This window comes from Panthera tigris, chromosome B3 (assembly GCF_018350195.1).
Source record: "Panthera tigris isolate Pti1 chromosome B3, P.tigris_Pti1_mat1.1, whole genome shotgun sequence".
NCBI classification, from domain to species: domain Eukaryota; kingdom Metazoa; phylum Chordata; class Mammalia; order Carnivora; family Felidae; genus Panthera; species Panthera tigris.
The window spans coordinates 112752733-112766486 of record NC_056665.1 but is presented as its reverse complement, the minus strand read 5'-3'; the positions used below and the strand labels follow the sequence as shown (position 1 = coordinate 112766486).

At 44.6% G+C, this 13754-nt stretch overlaps 1 long non-coding RNA gene across 1 annotated transcript; it reads left to right on the top strand.

Moving 5' to 3' along the window:
- Positions 1 to 5344: 5344 nt before the first annotated feature.
- LOC122239280 lies at positions 5345 to 13391 on the top strand. Its single transcript, XR_006218231.1, has 4 exons — positions 5345 to 5431; positions 11938 to 11978; positions 12729 to 12894; positions 13172 to 13391. It is a non-coding gene; the product is annotated as an uncharacterized LOC122239280 (long non-coding RNA).
- Positions 13392 to 13754: the final 363 nt, after the last annotated feature.

Genomic DNA, 13754 nt, shown 5'->3' with positions numbered 1-13754 from the left:
ACGTGAGTAGTATATGGTATGGTGTGTGTAGTGTGGTATGTATGTGAGTGTAGTGTGTGTGGTGTGTGTATGTAGTGTAATGCATATGTGTGGTATGTGTATTGTGCAGTATGTGTGTGGTATGTGTATGGTGTGGTGTCTATGTGGTGTATGTATGTGTGGGGTGTGTGTGGTATGGGTGTGGTATGGTGTGTGTATGTGTGTGATGTGTGCATGTGTGGTGTGTATATAATATGTGGTGTATATGTGGAATGTGTGGTGTGGTATGTGTGTGTATGTGTGTGGTATGTGCATGTGTGGTATGTGTGGTGTTTATGTGGTATACGTTTGTGTATGTGGCATGTGTATGGTGTGGTGTATCCATGGTGTGTGTACATGCATGAAGTGTTTGTGTGGCATGTGTGTGGTATGTGTATGTGTGGCATTGTGTGGTATGTGTGTGTGTATGTGTTTATGGTGTGTGTGTATGTGTTTATGGTGTGTGTGTATGTGTGGTGTGTGGTATGTGTGGTGTGGTGCACGTATGTGCATGTAGTGTGTGTTTTTGTGCTGTGTATGTGCATGTATTATGTTTGTTTGGTGCTGTGTATGTGTGTGGGGTGTGTGTGTGTGTGTGTGATGTGCTATGTGTGTATGTGTGTATGTATTTGTGGCATGTTGTGTGGTGTGTGTAGTATGGTGCGTATGTGCACGTAGTATGTGTTTGTGTGGTGCATGTGTATGTGTGGTATGTATGTGTGCTGTGTGTGGTATGTGTGTATGTGTGTGGTGTGTGTGTGGTGTGATATGTATGTGCACGTAGTATGTGTTTGCATGGTGTGTGTGTGTGTATATGTGGTGTGTGGGGTATATGTATGTGTGTGGTGTGTACGTGTGGTATGTGTGGTGTGGTACATGGAGTATGTAGTGTGTGGGTGATGGGTGGGTGGTGTGTGTATGTGGGGTGTGGTATGTGTGGTGTGGTGTGTATGTGGTGTAGTGTATGTTTGTGTGGTATGTGTGGGGTGTGTGTGTGCACTGGAAGGGATGGGGGTGGGAAATGAAAAGACTGGGGGAGCCAGCTGATGGGTTTTGAACCACAGCGGGGAGGCTGGTGGCAATGGCATCTACTTCCAGGTGTCTAATGAGCATCGAAAGTGTTTTCCTGCCAAGACCCTATTTCTCTTTCTGGTTGAAATTCTTGAATTTCCCTTTTGCCAAAGACAGTTTGAGTTTAGTTTCAGCCACTGGCAAGCGAAAGAGCCCTAGGCAGCCATGGAAGAGTCCTGTGAAAAGAGCATTAGGCTGAAAGTCATGAGCAGAGGCTCTGTCACAAACTGCACTTATGACCTAGACTTAGTTTCTCCATTTGTAAAAAGATGAGTCATTCCAGATTTTGGATTTCATGGGCCAGTTAATATCATTGCAAATAACCATGTCACCCACAACTATCACTAACATTTTATAGAGAATATTTTAATGTTGAAAGTATGAAGGACAACATCTCAAAATTAAAAAACAGAATTAAGCTGGATTTTAAGAAAAACCCACTGTATCATTTGTATTTTTTCTCCATATTGCCCTAGACTGGAGAAAACATCATTGTGTACTGGTACTGCTCTGGTGCCTGGGGTTTGGAGACTTTTACATTTCATGAACTCTTGGGTCCATCTTCAAGCTCCAATATGGTAGCATTAATCTTCCAGCTCTGCACCTTCTTTCAAAATTGTCAGTCTGTGACTTGTCACTAGCCTAGCCCTTAGCGATTCTTTCCTCCTTCCGCAGCTGAGAAAACAGAAGTGTCTACTCTAATAAGGAGACATTTCCTCCTCAAGCACACACACTGATGAAAACCTACTGCTACTGCTGCTGCTACTACTACTAAAATATGGCCAAGAGCCTATTCCTGACACGATTCTAAATGCTTTACTTGTTTCATGTTTAAAAAGCTAACTCACTTTCATTTCACAACAAGCTTATGAGATAGGTGTGATTGTTATCTTCACTTTGTAGATAAGGACACAGGCACAGAGGGAGGGCACTGGAAAAGGCCTTCTGAGAAAAGGAGGAAGGCTCAAGGGGAGATTAGGAATGGGACAAAATATCTTGGGGCCAGAGCATCCTACCCTGGGAGCTTTGCCAAGATGGGTCAAAGTGGCCTTGGGGAGATCTCTGGGAGAGGGTTCCATAGCTGGGCTGGGTAGGGTGTTTGACTGGATGCAGAACACAGATGGCAGATGGACTTTTTGGTGTTATCTCTCAGCCCAAACCCTTGACTCATTGGGCTTAACCTGTAAAATTGGGTTAACAGGCCTTACTTGAGGCTGGGAAGGAAGATGAGATAATAACTTCCTTGACTTTGGAGTCAGGGCAGGTCTGAAGACATTGTCCTGTTCCCGCTCCCCACTCCTTGTCCCCCTGGCCCCTACCAACCTTCCCCACCTTGGTAAATGGCACCACCCAGCACTGGGCTGCTCAAGCTGGAAGTCAGAGATTCAGCCTGACTCCTCCCCATCACCTACTCCAGCCCAGCAGCACGTCCTCTGGGTCCAACCTTCCAAACACGTCTCCAAATCCCCACCTCTCTCTCAACTCCACCAACAATTCCAAGCAGCATCCTCTTTCACTTGGACACTGCAGGGGTTCCTAAATGTTCTTCTTTCTCCCACTCCTGCCCCTAAAGCCTGTTCCCAGACCTGCAGCCACAGTGATGCTTGAAAATGTAAGCCACAAAGGGTCCCTTGCTTAAAGACCTTCAACGATTTTCTGCTCTCCTCAGACAAAAATAAAAATCCCTAAACTTAGTCTGATTGGTCTGGTCCCTACCCACCCCTCCAACCATCTCAGGCCACAGGTCTTGCCTTCACTCACTGAACCCCAACTCCAATGAGACTGCAGTTCCTAGACCAGACCAAGCTCTTTTCTACTGAAGGACCTTTGCACCTGCTGGTATCTCAGCCTGTGCTATTCCCTGTCAACTGCTTCTATCACCCAGACTCAGAGAGGCCTTCCCTGACCATCTTATCGGAAGCAGAATTTTACTTTATTTTCTATCACAGTACCTGTTTATTTCCTTTGAGCCCTCATTATAATATAAACATGTCATTCCCTGACTTTGCCTATTTTTTGCCTTGAGTTCACTGGACTGTAATGTCCATGAAGGCAAGGTCATGTCTGTCTTTTCATGGTTGTAGCTTCCTTATGCAGCATTTGGCACACAGTAGGCACTCAATAAATACTTTTGGATAAAAGATGAAAGATCTATTCCGCAGGTCACAATAGGATCCCATCCCAGTGTTTCTTCTTGCCCCCCACCCTGCCCGCTTCTGCCCCTCTGCTCTCTTCCTCCAGAGGGTAGGTCACCACACAGGAGGCTGGGAAAGTGCTGAATCCACTCTCAGAGCTTGTTTCTGACCTCATGAGGAGGGCTTACACAAGGTCTGAAGGTGGCAGCGAGGTTATGGGGTGGCAGATGGAGGCTGGGAGGAGTGACAGCTCCCAAGCACCTATTCTGACATCCTGAGAGAACTCTTTCCCTAGTCTGATCTCCCTTAGAGAAAAGGCACCCCCTCTGCTGGACTGTGCGAAGCTGCTAAAGACCGGGTACCACCCAGGGGTGCCTGGGTGCCTCAGTCAGTTGAGCGTCTGACTTCGGCTCAGGTCATGATCTCACTGTTCAGGAGTTCAAGCCCCTGGAGCCTGCTTTGGATTCTATGTCTCTGTCTGTCTCTGCCCCTTTCCTGCTTGTACTCTGTCTCTCTCTCAAAAAAAAAATTTTTTTTTTTAAAATTTAAAGAATGGGTACCACCCAGGGGAGAAGTGGTCAGGTATCCAGGAAGAGGTGAAACTTGGTATTTCAGGGCCAGGGAACTGATGTGCTGGTTTGAAAGGAAGAGTTTAGATTCTTCCCCAGGGCTGCAGGACATCAAGAATGAAACCTGGGGTATGTTGTTGCCTTGCTGCCCCCCTCTCCCCCAGCTACTCTGTGGTACAAAGTAGACTCTCCCTTCATACATAGATGCCCACTGGCCTGGCATCCTGGGCATTTGCCCAGCCTTCATGGGGGAGGCTGGCCAACCTTGACTGGAAAGTAGTATCTTGTGAAATCCACAGATCCTGGCAAGAAGCCCCAAGGCTTCAGGCAAGAATGGATCTGTAGGTTCCAGGAAAGAGGCTTCTGTGGGAAGCAGAGCCACAGTGGCATTTCTGCACCTCAGGGATCAGCCCACAGGAAAGTAAGAATCGTCTGGGAGCCAGAGAAGTTCAGAATCGCATTTGCAACACTCCCCATCTCCTCTGTTTATCCTGAAAAGTCAATACTTAACAGTCTCCACCATGCTGCCTTCTGATCTCTCCCCCTGCTCTCAATTTGGTGCAAAAATGGGTGATCAGAAAAATGTCCTGATGCGCTCATCCCACACAGCAAGATCCAACATGAGACATGACCAAGGGTATAGTGGGATGACACTTATGAGATGCCAGGCCTTGGATCAAATCCAAGGCAGAAAAGACCTGTTATCACCCAGGATCTGGGGGCCCAAGGGAGGAAAAGGACAGGGGGTGACATCCAGGCAAGGATGCTTTGAGGCGGGGACCCTAAAGATCTGGTATTCCAGGGGTGCCTGGGTGGCTCAGTCAAACAACCGACTCTTGATTTCAGCTCAGGTCATGATCTCATGGTTCATGAGTTCGAACTTGGCATTGGGGTCTGCACTGTGTGGAGCCTGCTTGGGATATTCATATTCTCATTCTCATTCTCATTCTCATTCTCATTCTCTCTCTCTCTCTCTCTCTCCCCCTCTCTCCCCCTCCCTGGCATGCGCACGTGTGTGTATGCGTGTGTGTGCACGTGAGCACTCTCTCACAAAATAAGCTCAAAAAAAAAAAAAAAAAAAAAAGGAAAATAGTTAAAAAAAAAAATCCAGTGTTCTGTTAACTCTTCATGTGACCCTCCTAGGAGTTTGACAAATACCTGAAAACTTGTATTACCACAATGGAGTTTAAAAACAATTTATAGAACAAAATACAACATGATGAGCACCCAGTGAGTGCTCTGTTACTCTGTCCTGTTGTGGCCACTGCTCTGTGGGCATCTCACACACGTGCATTTGCTGCCCACAGAGCTGGGTATTCTCTCTGCAGTCCTCATAATTTATTCCCTTTTCATTTCTGTGCATGCACAGGGGCTGTTGCTTCAAACACAGTTTGGTCCTCCAAATGCCCCCCCCCCCCCCCCCCCGCACTGTGGTTGGCTTACAGTATAGTGGCTCTCACAACAGGGCAATTATGAGTCATCTAGCCTGCCTGATAAAATGAATATTCCTAGGCCCCCTTCAGATTATGATTTACGAGGTCTGAAGTGTGAGTGTGACCCAAGAACCTGTCTTTCTACACCATCCCAGGGGATTCTGGTTAGAGGGTCATAAGACGCCCCTGCCCCACCCTTTGAAAGGTACTGACTTAGAAGTCATTGTGCAAATGGTTGGTTTCTAATGTTTTCCTATTTAAATAATACTGTAATGAAAACTTTGTAGTAATGATTTTTTTCTTTTACATTATTTTCTTTAGACATTTCCTTATAAGAAGTATTATGGAATCAAAGGATAGGAATTACTTTGTAGTTTTTGCCAAATTAGTCTCCAGGGAATTTGAATAATTGAACATTAAGTTTTAGCATTTAAATTGATTTTTATAACCATATACAAGTTGCTAAAACTGCAAGTTCAAGATTTATAGTGGGGCTGCACATTTTTCTATGTAGAGGTTGGTGTGTAAATGATGTGCTCACTTCCTTTGACTACTTATCAAAAAAGGAACAGGATACTGGCCTTTTACAGTTATATCAATTCCTTAGCTATTTTGGATAAAAAGCTTTATTTGCCACATAGAATTCTCCTCCTTCTGTGGCTTTCATTTTTGTGTTTGCTTTATTACATTCAGTGGCACAAAAGGCTCTTAAAAACACATTTGGATCCATCTACCCTGTCTGTGATATCTCTTTCGTCAATAGTCAAAATGGTTTCTCCTCTTCATGGTTGAAACACATTTGCTTTTCCATTGTCTTCTCTGGCTTTTTATGACCCATTTGAAATTTATTGTAGTGCACGAGGTGAAAAATATGAATATAAGCTCATTCTGATTCATGCGGACGTCTCACTATTTAGATGATATTTATTCAATAATGATTCTTATAGCATTGTGTTGACGCTTATTCATCTTACATAAAGTTCCTAAATACCTTCAATCTATTTTTTCAGTATATTTCCCTCGTCAACTTTTATTGTCTTTACCCTGATAGATTGTAGTGATAGCTATCTGGTTATTTTAAGTTCCCTAAAACATTTTTTTTTTCTAAATATTTTGCCCATTCATACTCCAGATGAGTTTTACTATTTATTTGTTAAGCCCTGCAATGCAGCTCATTGTCTTTATATTCTACTGTAATCTTAACTTTATTTAGATTTCACAATCAAGATCAAGGTGCAGCTCTTCAGGGGCACCTCAGTGGCTCAGTCAGTTAAGCGTCTGACTTTGGCTCAGGTCATGATTTCATGGTTTGTGAGCTGGAGCCCCACATCAGGCTATGCACTGACAGCATGGAGCCTGCTTGGGATTCTCTATCTCTCTCTCTCCCCCAATAAACAAACAAACAAACTAAAAAAAAAAGTATAGCTCTTCATTCACTCATGTTTTCCTTTACACCTTAACATTTTCTTTGAAAAAAATCATTTATTCCAAGTTAAATTAATTCCCAGCTATTTACTTTTTGTTGGTTTGCTTTTTGTTGTTCTTTTTTTCAATGCAGAAAAGGAACCTACAGTGTGTGTTAAGGTTTGATTAGCTGTTATCTCCTCTTTATCTGCCTAGGACTTGGCCCCAGCTATTTACTGTTGCGGGGGTCAGGAGGAGATTATTCTTGTGACTAAGCCAGCTCTCTCCTTTCTTCTCTCCACCTCACTCCTATTCTCATTCTCATGTTCACTAAAACACAAGCATTTTGACCCAAAAGCCTTGCAATAAAATGATACACTGTCCCCCCAAGCCCAGCCCAACCCAGCTCATGCTGTTTCTTGGTTTCAGCCAGCAGTAATCTGTATGCTCCTCTGAGGAGTCCTCCATTTATCTTTCTCCCCTTTCCTTTCCCTCCCTTAAGATGGGCAGAATTGTCCTGCCTCCAGGACTCAGCATATTCCATTCATTAATTAAAACAGGAAGACACAGTATACTAGGTTGAATAAGCATCCTCTCAAAACTCATGTCCACGAAGGACCTCAGAATGTGAACTTACTTGGAAATATGATCTTTGTGGATATAGTTAGTTAAGATGAGGTCATGCCTGGATTAGAATGGGCCCTAAATCCAATGACTGATGTCTTGATAAAAGGGATAACAGAGACATAGGCAAAGACAGGCGGATAGACAGACAAACAGGCAGACACACACACACACACACACACACACACACACGGGCGAAGGCTATGAGACAACAGAGGCAAAGATTGGACCAAGGAATCCCAAGGATACCTGACAAGCAGCAGAAGCCAGGAGAGGCCTGGAGACCTGAAACAGATTCTCCCTCTGAGCCTCCAGAAAGAACCAACACTACCAACACCTTCTAGACTTCTAGCCTCCAGAGCAGAGAGAAGAAGTTTCTATTGATTTAAGCCACCCAGTCTGTGGTACTTTGTTATGGTGGCCCTAGAAAACCAGTCCACACAGGATCCTTGGTCTCGCCTGAAAGCACCCCAATGATTTTAATTGTAGAATTCTCTAAAACACAGGGAAGTGTCTTTGTAAATCTGCCCCAAAGCAGAGAATGAACAGTTCACTCTGGAATGTAAATACTTAAGAAATGATGAGGTTTTTCCTGTTTCCTGACCAACTAAAAGTCTCTCTCTGTAGAAGGCAAACTATTTATGGCATATTCCAAGTTCTAAAAACCCAAGACTCTTTCACTAAGGGAGGTAGTGTGGTGTATTTCAAAAGGTTCAGAAGATGGTCTCAGATGACCAGGGTCTTAATCTTGGCTCTGCCATTTACTAGAAGCCTAAGTGAGCAAGTTATAATCTCTTTGAGCTAGGCTCCCAATTTGTAAAAGGAGACAATAAAAACTTATGCCTAACATATTTTAGGAAGCTGTTGCTGGAATCTGATGAGATAATTTCTGGGAAATTATTGTTTAAAACTGTAAAGTGTCGGGCGGATGTTACCAATCAATAGTGGTTGCCTGTGAGGTTGGAGGAACAGGGTAAAAGGGTGTGAGGGAAACTTACTTCTCACTGTTCCTCTTTTGTTCCATGTAGTAATGGAAATAATATGTTAAAGAATATTTAATGTGCACCCACAAACATACGGCCAACTAATCTTTGACAAAGCAGGAAAGACTATCCAATGGAATAAAGACAGTATCTTCAGCAAGTGGTGCTGGGAAAACTGGACAGCGACATGCAGAAGAAAGAACCTGGACCACTTTCTTACACCACACACAAAAATAAACTCAAAATGATGAAAGACCTAAATGTAAGACAGGAAGCCATCAAAATCCCTGAGGAGAAAGCAGGCAAAAACCTCTTTGACCTTGGCCGCAGCAACTTCTTACTCAACACATCTCTGGAAGCAAGGGAAACAAAAGCAAAAATGAACTACTGGGACCTCATCAAAATAAAAAGCTTCTGCACAGCGAAGGAAAACAATCAGCAAAACTAAAAGGCAACCGACAGAATGGGAGAAGATATTTGCAAACAACATATCAGATAAAGGGTTAGTATCCAAAATCTATAAAGAACTTATCAAACTCAACACGCCAAAAACAAATAACCCAGTGAAGAAATGGGCAAAAGACATGAATACACACTTCTCCAAAGAAGACATCCAGATGGTCAACCAACATATGAAAAAATGCTCAACATCACTCATCATCAGGGAAATAAAAATCAAAACCCCAATGAGATGCCACCTCACACCTGTCAGAATGACTAACATTAACAACTCAGGCAACAACAGATGTTGGGGAGGATGCAGAGAAAGAAGATCTCTTTTGCATTGCTGCTGGGAATGCAAGCTGGTGCAGCCACTATAGAAAAGAGTGTGGAGGTTCCTCAAAAAATTAAAAATAGAACTACCCTACAACCCAGCAATTGCACTACTAAGTATTTATCCAAGGGATACAGGTATGCAATGTTTCAAAGGGACACATGCACCCCAATGTTTATAGCACCACTATCAACAACAGCCAAAGTATGGAAAGAGCCCAAATGTCCATTGATGGATGAATGGATAAAGAAGATGTGGTATATATATACAATGGAGTATTACTCGGCAATCAAAAAGAATGAAATCTTGCCATTTGCAACTATGTGGATGGAACTAGAGGGTATTATTCTAAGGGAAATTAGAGAAAGACAAATATCATATAACTTCACTCATATGAGGGCTTTAAGATACAAAACAGATGAACGTAAGGGAAGGGAAGCAAAAATAATATAAAAACAGGGAGGGGGACAAAACATAAAACACTCTTAAATATGGAGAACAAACAGAGGGTTGCTGGAGGGGTTGTGGGAGAGGGGATGTTTAAATGGGTAAGGGGCATTAAGGAATCTACCCCTGAAATCATTGTTGCACTGTATGATAACTTGAATGTAAATTAAAAAAATAAAATGAGATAAAATAAATAATTAAAAACAGACAGACCTGGGTTCAATCCCAGCCCTGTAGCTTAAAGACCATGTGATCTTGAGCAAGCTATTTAGTCTCTTGGAATTGGTTTCTCATTTGAAAAATACAGAACAGAGCTAGGCCACAGGAACATTGAGTTAAACAAGATAATGCATTTATGGGGTTTAGTGTTGGCACCCAGCGTGTAGTAAGTGTTGAATAAATGTTAGACGTTGTTGTTAGCAGAATAATCTGGTTGGTTGGTTTCTAGTCATGGCTTTAGCCTACTTGAGTTTTGTGAACTTGAATGAAGTATTTCACCCCTGCAGGCACTTATTTCATATAAAAAGAGAGGACAGGTCTTGAACCTTAATATTCCTCTGACTCTAGGATTCTATGATCCCTTTAGTCCTAATGGGATAATTCCACTTGCCATGAGAACCAACATTAGGATAATCACATGAGGTAGCTGCCTAAAGGGCAAGATAAGAGAGGTTGCCAAAGTTCATCTGGCTTCTGCAGACCAAAGCCCATCTCTGTCTCCTGTCCTAGATCCCAGGCAGCAGTAGGGAGGCGCTGTGGGGAGCTGGTCTGTGGAGCATCCTGGTAAATAACTAACACTGAAGGAAGGAAGGAAGGAATGCCAGGCCCTTAGGCCTACCTGAAAAACAGATTCAGAGGTCTGCAGGAAGGGGAAGTACTGGGCAGGGCAAGTACTGGGCAGTGCCAGTGAGAAAGGAGGCTGTGAGGAGGCTGAAATTGCAGTTTCTGGAGCTGTCTGAAGAGGCATTGTGTGCACTGGTTAAAAACCTAGCTGCGGAGCCAGATTGCCTGGGTTTGAATCTTGCCTCTTCCATTTATCAGCTGTGTGATCTTGGTCAAAGTACTTAACATCTCTGGGCCTCAAATCCTCCATTTGTGAAACAGGAGTAAGGATGATAGTTCCCCCTACTGGGTTGTTGTGGAGATAACAACAACTGGGTTGTTGTAGTGTATAGTGTATATAAGAACTTAGCAAAGTGCCAGGCATATGATAAGTGCTGCACAAGTGCCGGCTGTGAATATTTTTATGATATTGGGGAGCAAGATATCATTTTGGCCTTGGAACACTTGAGAGTACATGTGTAGGTAGGTGGATGGGGGAGTGGTCCCTCTGTTGTTTCATTAGAAACAGTCGGAAGCATCCCCCCACGCTGACTGGAGGCCTGGGGCACGAGCGGAGCTCCTATAAGATACCTTCTGGAGACTCCCAGAAATGTGCAAGAGACTTTGTGAATGGTCCCGTAACAGTAGCAGAAAATGCCAGAAAAATATATTCCTTATAATTACTATAGCCCCTCCATACAGGCACTTGAGGAAACTAAGTTTATACCATCACTGTTAAGGTTCAAATCCCCTCAAGTAAGAGTATTTTTGGAAGTGCTAAATAGCAAATTATCTGGGCACCTGGGTGACTCAGTGGGTTAAGTGTCCAACTCTTGATTTTTGGCCCAGTTCGTGATCTCATGGTTTGTGGGTTCAAGCCCCACATTGGGCTCTGCACTGACAGCACAGAACCTGCTTGGGATTCTCTCTCTCCCCCTCTCTCTGCCCCTCACGTGCTCTCTCCCTCTCTTAAAAATAAACATTTAAAGAAAGAAAAAAGTAAATAGTAAATTGTCTTCAGCCATGCAGTGCAAATGAGTTTCTCAGATGGGCCAATATTTTAGTAGAACCTGAGGGAATAAGAACTGGAACTGGTTGGGGCAGGTCAGTCCTGCCATGAGTTCTGTGTGAGACAGAAGGTGGGTGGGGTCCTGGGTGGCAGACAAGAAGCTCTAAGTGTGCTTTGGGTGAGATACGAGGATGCTAGAGAGTAAGGAGAGGGGCATTGACAAAGGTTTGGCCTTAAGTTTGGCCTGCTTAAGTTTGGCCTTGGAGTCCCTGGGCCTTGGGTTGGCTGAATTTCCATGGCCACAGCCCATGAGGGCTGTCCCTCTGGCCCTCCTGGAGTGGTGGACCTTACTTGCCAGGGATACCTCAACTGCATGGGACTTGGCTGCCTCCTAGTGGCCACTGGGCAGACGTTCTCTTAAAATGGGCAGAGACAACAGGAAGATTTTACAAAAGCCATTTGGATAGTGCTTTACAGTTATAAGGCACTGTCACAAAAATGACAGTGCAGCTTTTCTGCTTGAATATGCCCCCTGTCTTCCCATAGTCTTCAGCCACCTCAAGCATATTATCTACGCAACCCTTCCCCAGCCACCTCCAACACTCTACCTCTCAGTTTCCCTTGACTCATCTAATTTCTCCTAATAGGTGGAGAGGGTCCTGGAGCTTGGAGAAACAAGGGAAGACTGGTGAGCTCTGACTCCTCCAGGGCCTTGGGTCCTTGCTCTAGCCAGAGATTAGAGTGTGGCTGGAAAATGACAGTCCCCTTCACTCAGCTTGTGCACACTCTCCCCTCTTCACATGGAGGTCCTGGCTCCCTGGACACGCCTCAGGACCAGAACTGCCCTGAGCTGCCTTCGCTTCCAAGCCACAAACCCCAGGAGTCCTTAGACTTTAAGTTCCTCTTAAAACCAGACTATCCACCACCACTCCCTTCCCCAAATCAGCACAAAGTCTGCCCTTTCTCTGATGCTATGAAACGTACTCACACTTGGCCATTTGAGAGGCTTACCAATTGTCCCTATAGTGAAGGTGGCAGCAGGCAATGAAACATCCATCACAGCAAGATACATAGGGTCCCACACTTTCAAAGGACTCAGTCATGGTCCCCAGTTTTTGGTTCCTAACTTTGCTGAGATCACTGAAAACCCCAAGGGTGAGGCTGACATCCTCCTCCCTCGGTAGCTCAGCTGAGATGCTATCAGACCCAACAATACACTCCCTTGTGTGCAGAGTATCCTAGCGACCATTGTTCTGATTGTCTTTCCACAGGAAAAGGTAATCTGAGAGTCATACTGAATATTTTAAATGTTGGATGTTGAGTGTGTTTTGGTTTTTGATGTGTTATCTTGAGAACCACTTAGAGATGTTTTATTTGGGGCAGCACAAAGCAGCCATTAAAATGGTTTCATTTGCAGTATTAAACTTTGTTTCTCCAGGCACAATACAGCAGTTGAGCCTGTTGGGATGATGTCCCTCCTTTCCAAGTAGGACTTGAGAAGAATTAAGGCAGAGAAAGGCGAGGATGCAGTGGAGGGGGCCTCGGACTTCTCTGATGGACAAGAGCTGAGCCAGGACCATGCGGAACCAACTTCTAGGCACAAAGTAGGGTCACAGCAGAGGGTCCTTTCTGGTCCAATGGCACCCCAAGAGCCAACCCAACCCTGTCAGATTCACCCCTCCATGGAAGCCTCAGTAGGGACCCTGTTCAGGCAGGTCACGACCCAAGAGAGAATGCCAGATGTTGAGAATGGAAATGAGGGGGAAAATGGGAGTGGCGGGGGGGGGGGGGGGGGATCAGTGGTTTTACTTCCTTCTCTCTTAACAACCCTCAATATTTTAGCTTCTCTCCCCTGCCTGCTATTGGTATTCAATTCCACAGGACCATCATAGGTGAGAATGGAGAAGAGGATTTCAATTCCTTTCATCGCTCCAAATACTGCAGGAGCCATAGAAATACCCACCAAGGATTCATTTGCACTTGGATGCTTCTGAGGAGAGGGACAGCCATATACTTGCCCTCTCTGGAAGGAAACAACACTCACTGAGATGGAAGAAAACGTCAGGACATATAGGAAGCTGGACTGGCACAAACCCCTGGGTCTACACCCTTCCCTTTTTTTTTTTTTTTTTTACAGCTCCTTACCAACTGTGCCAGTAATCACCACAGCTCTCCCCCTTCTCCTCTCAGACTCACCACTTCCTGTTTCCTGTGCTATGAGCACCCCGATGCCCACTTTCCCTCCAAGTTCCCCAGTTCTGGCAATGGACACAGCCCATATCCCCACTTCAGACCTTCCCGGTCTCTCTCACTCTTGGTTTCCCCCTTCTGCAAGCACCATGGCTGCCTGGGGACTGTGCTAGAGGCTGATGAAGGGCATTCCCGAAATAGCCTCTGTTAGGAAAAAGCTGGTCGGGGAGGTTACTGGGGAGGGGTGCTCATAGATAAAGAATTAACTGCAAAA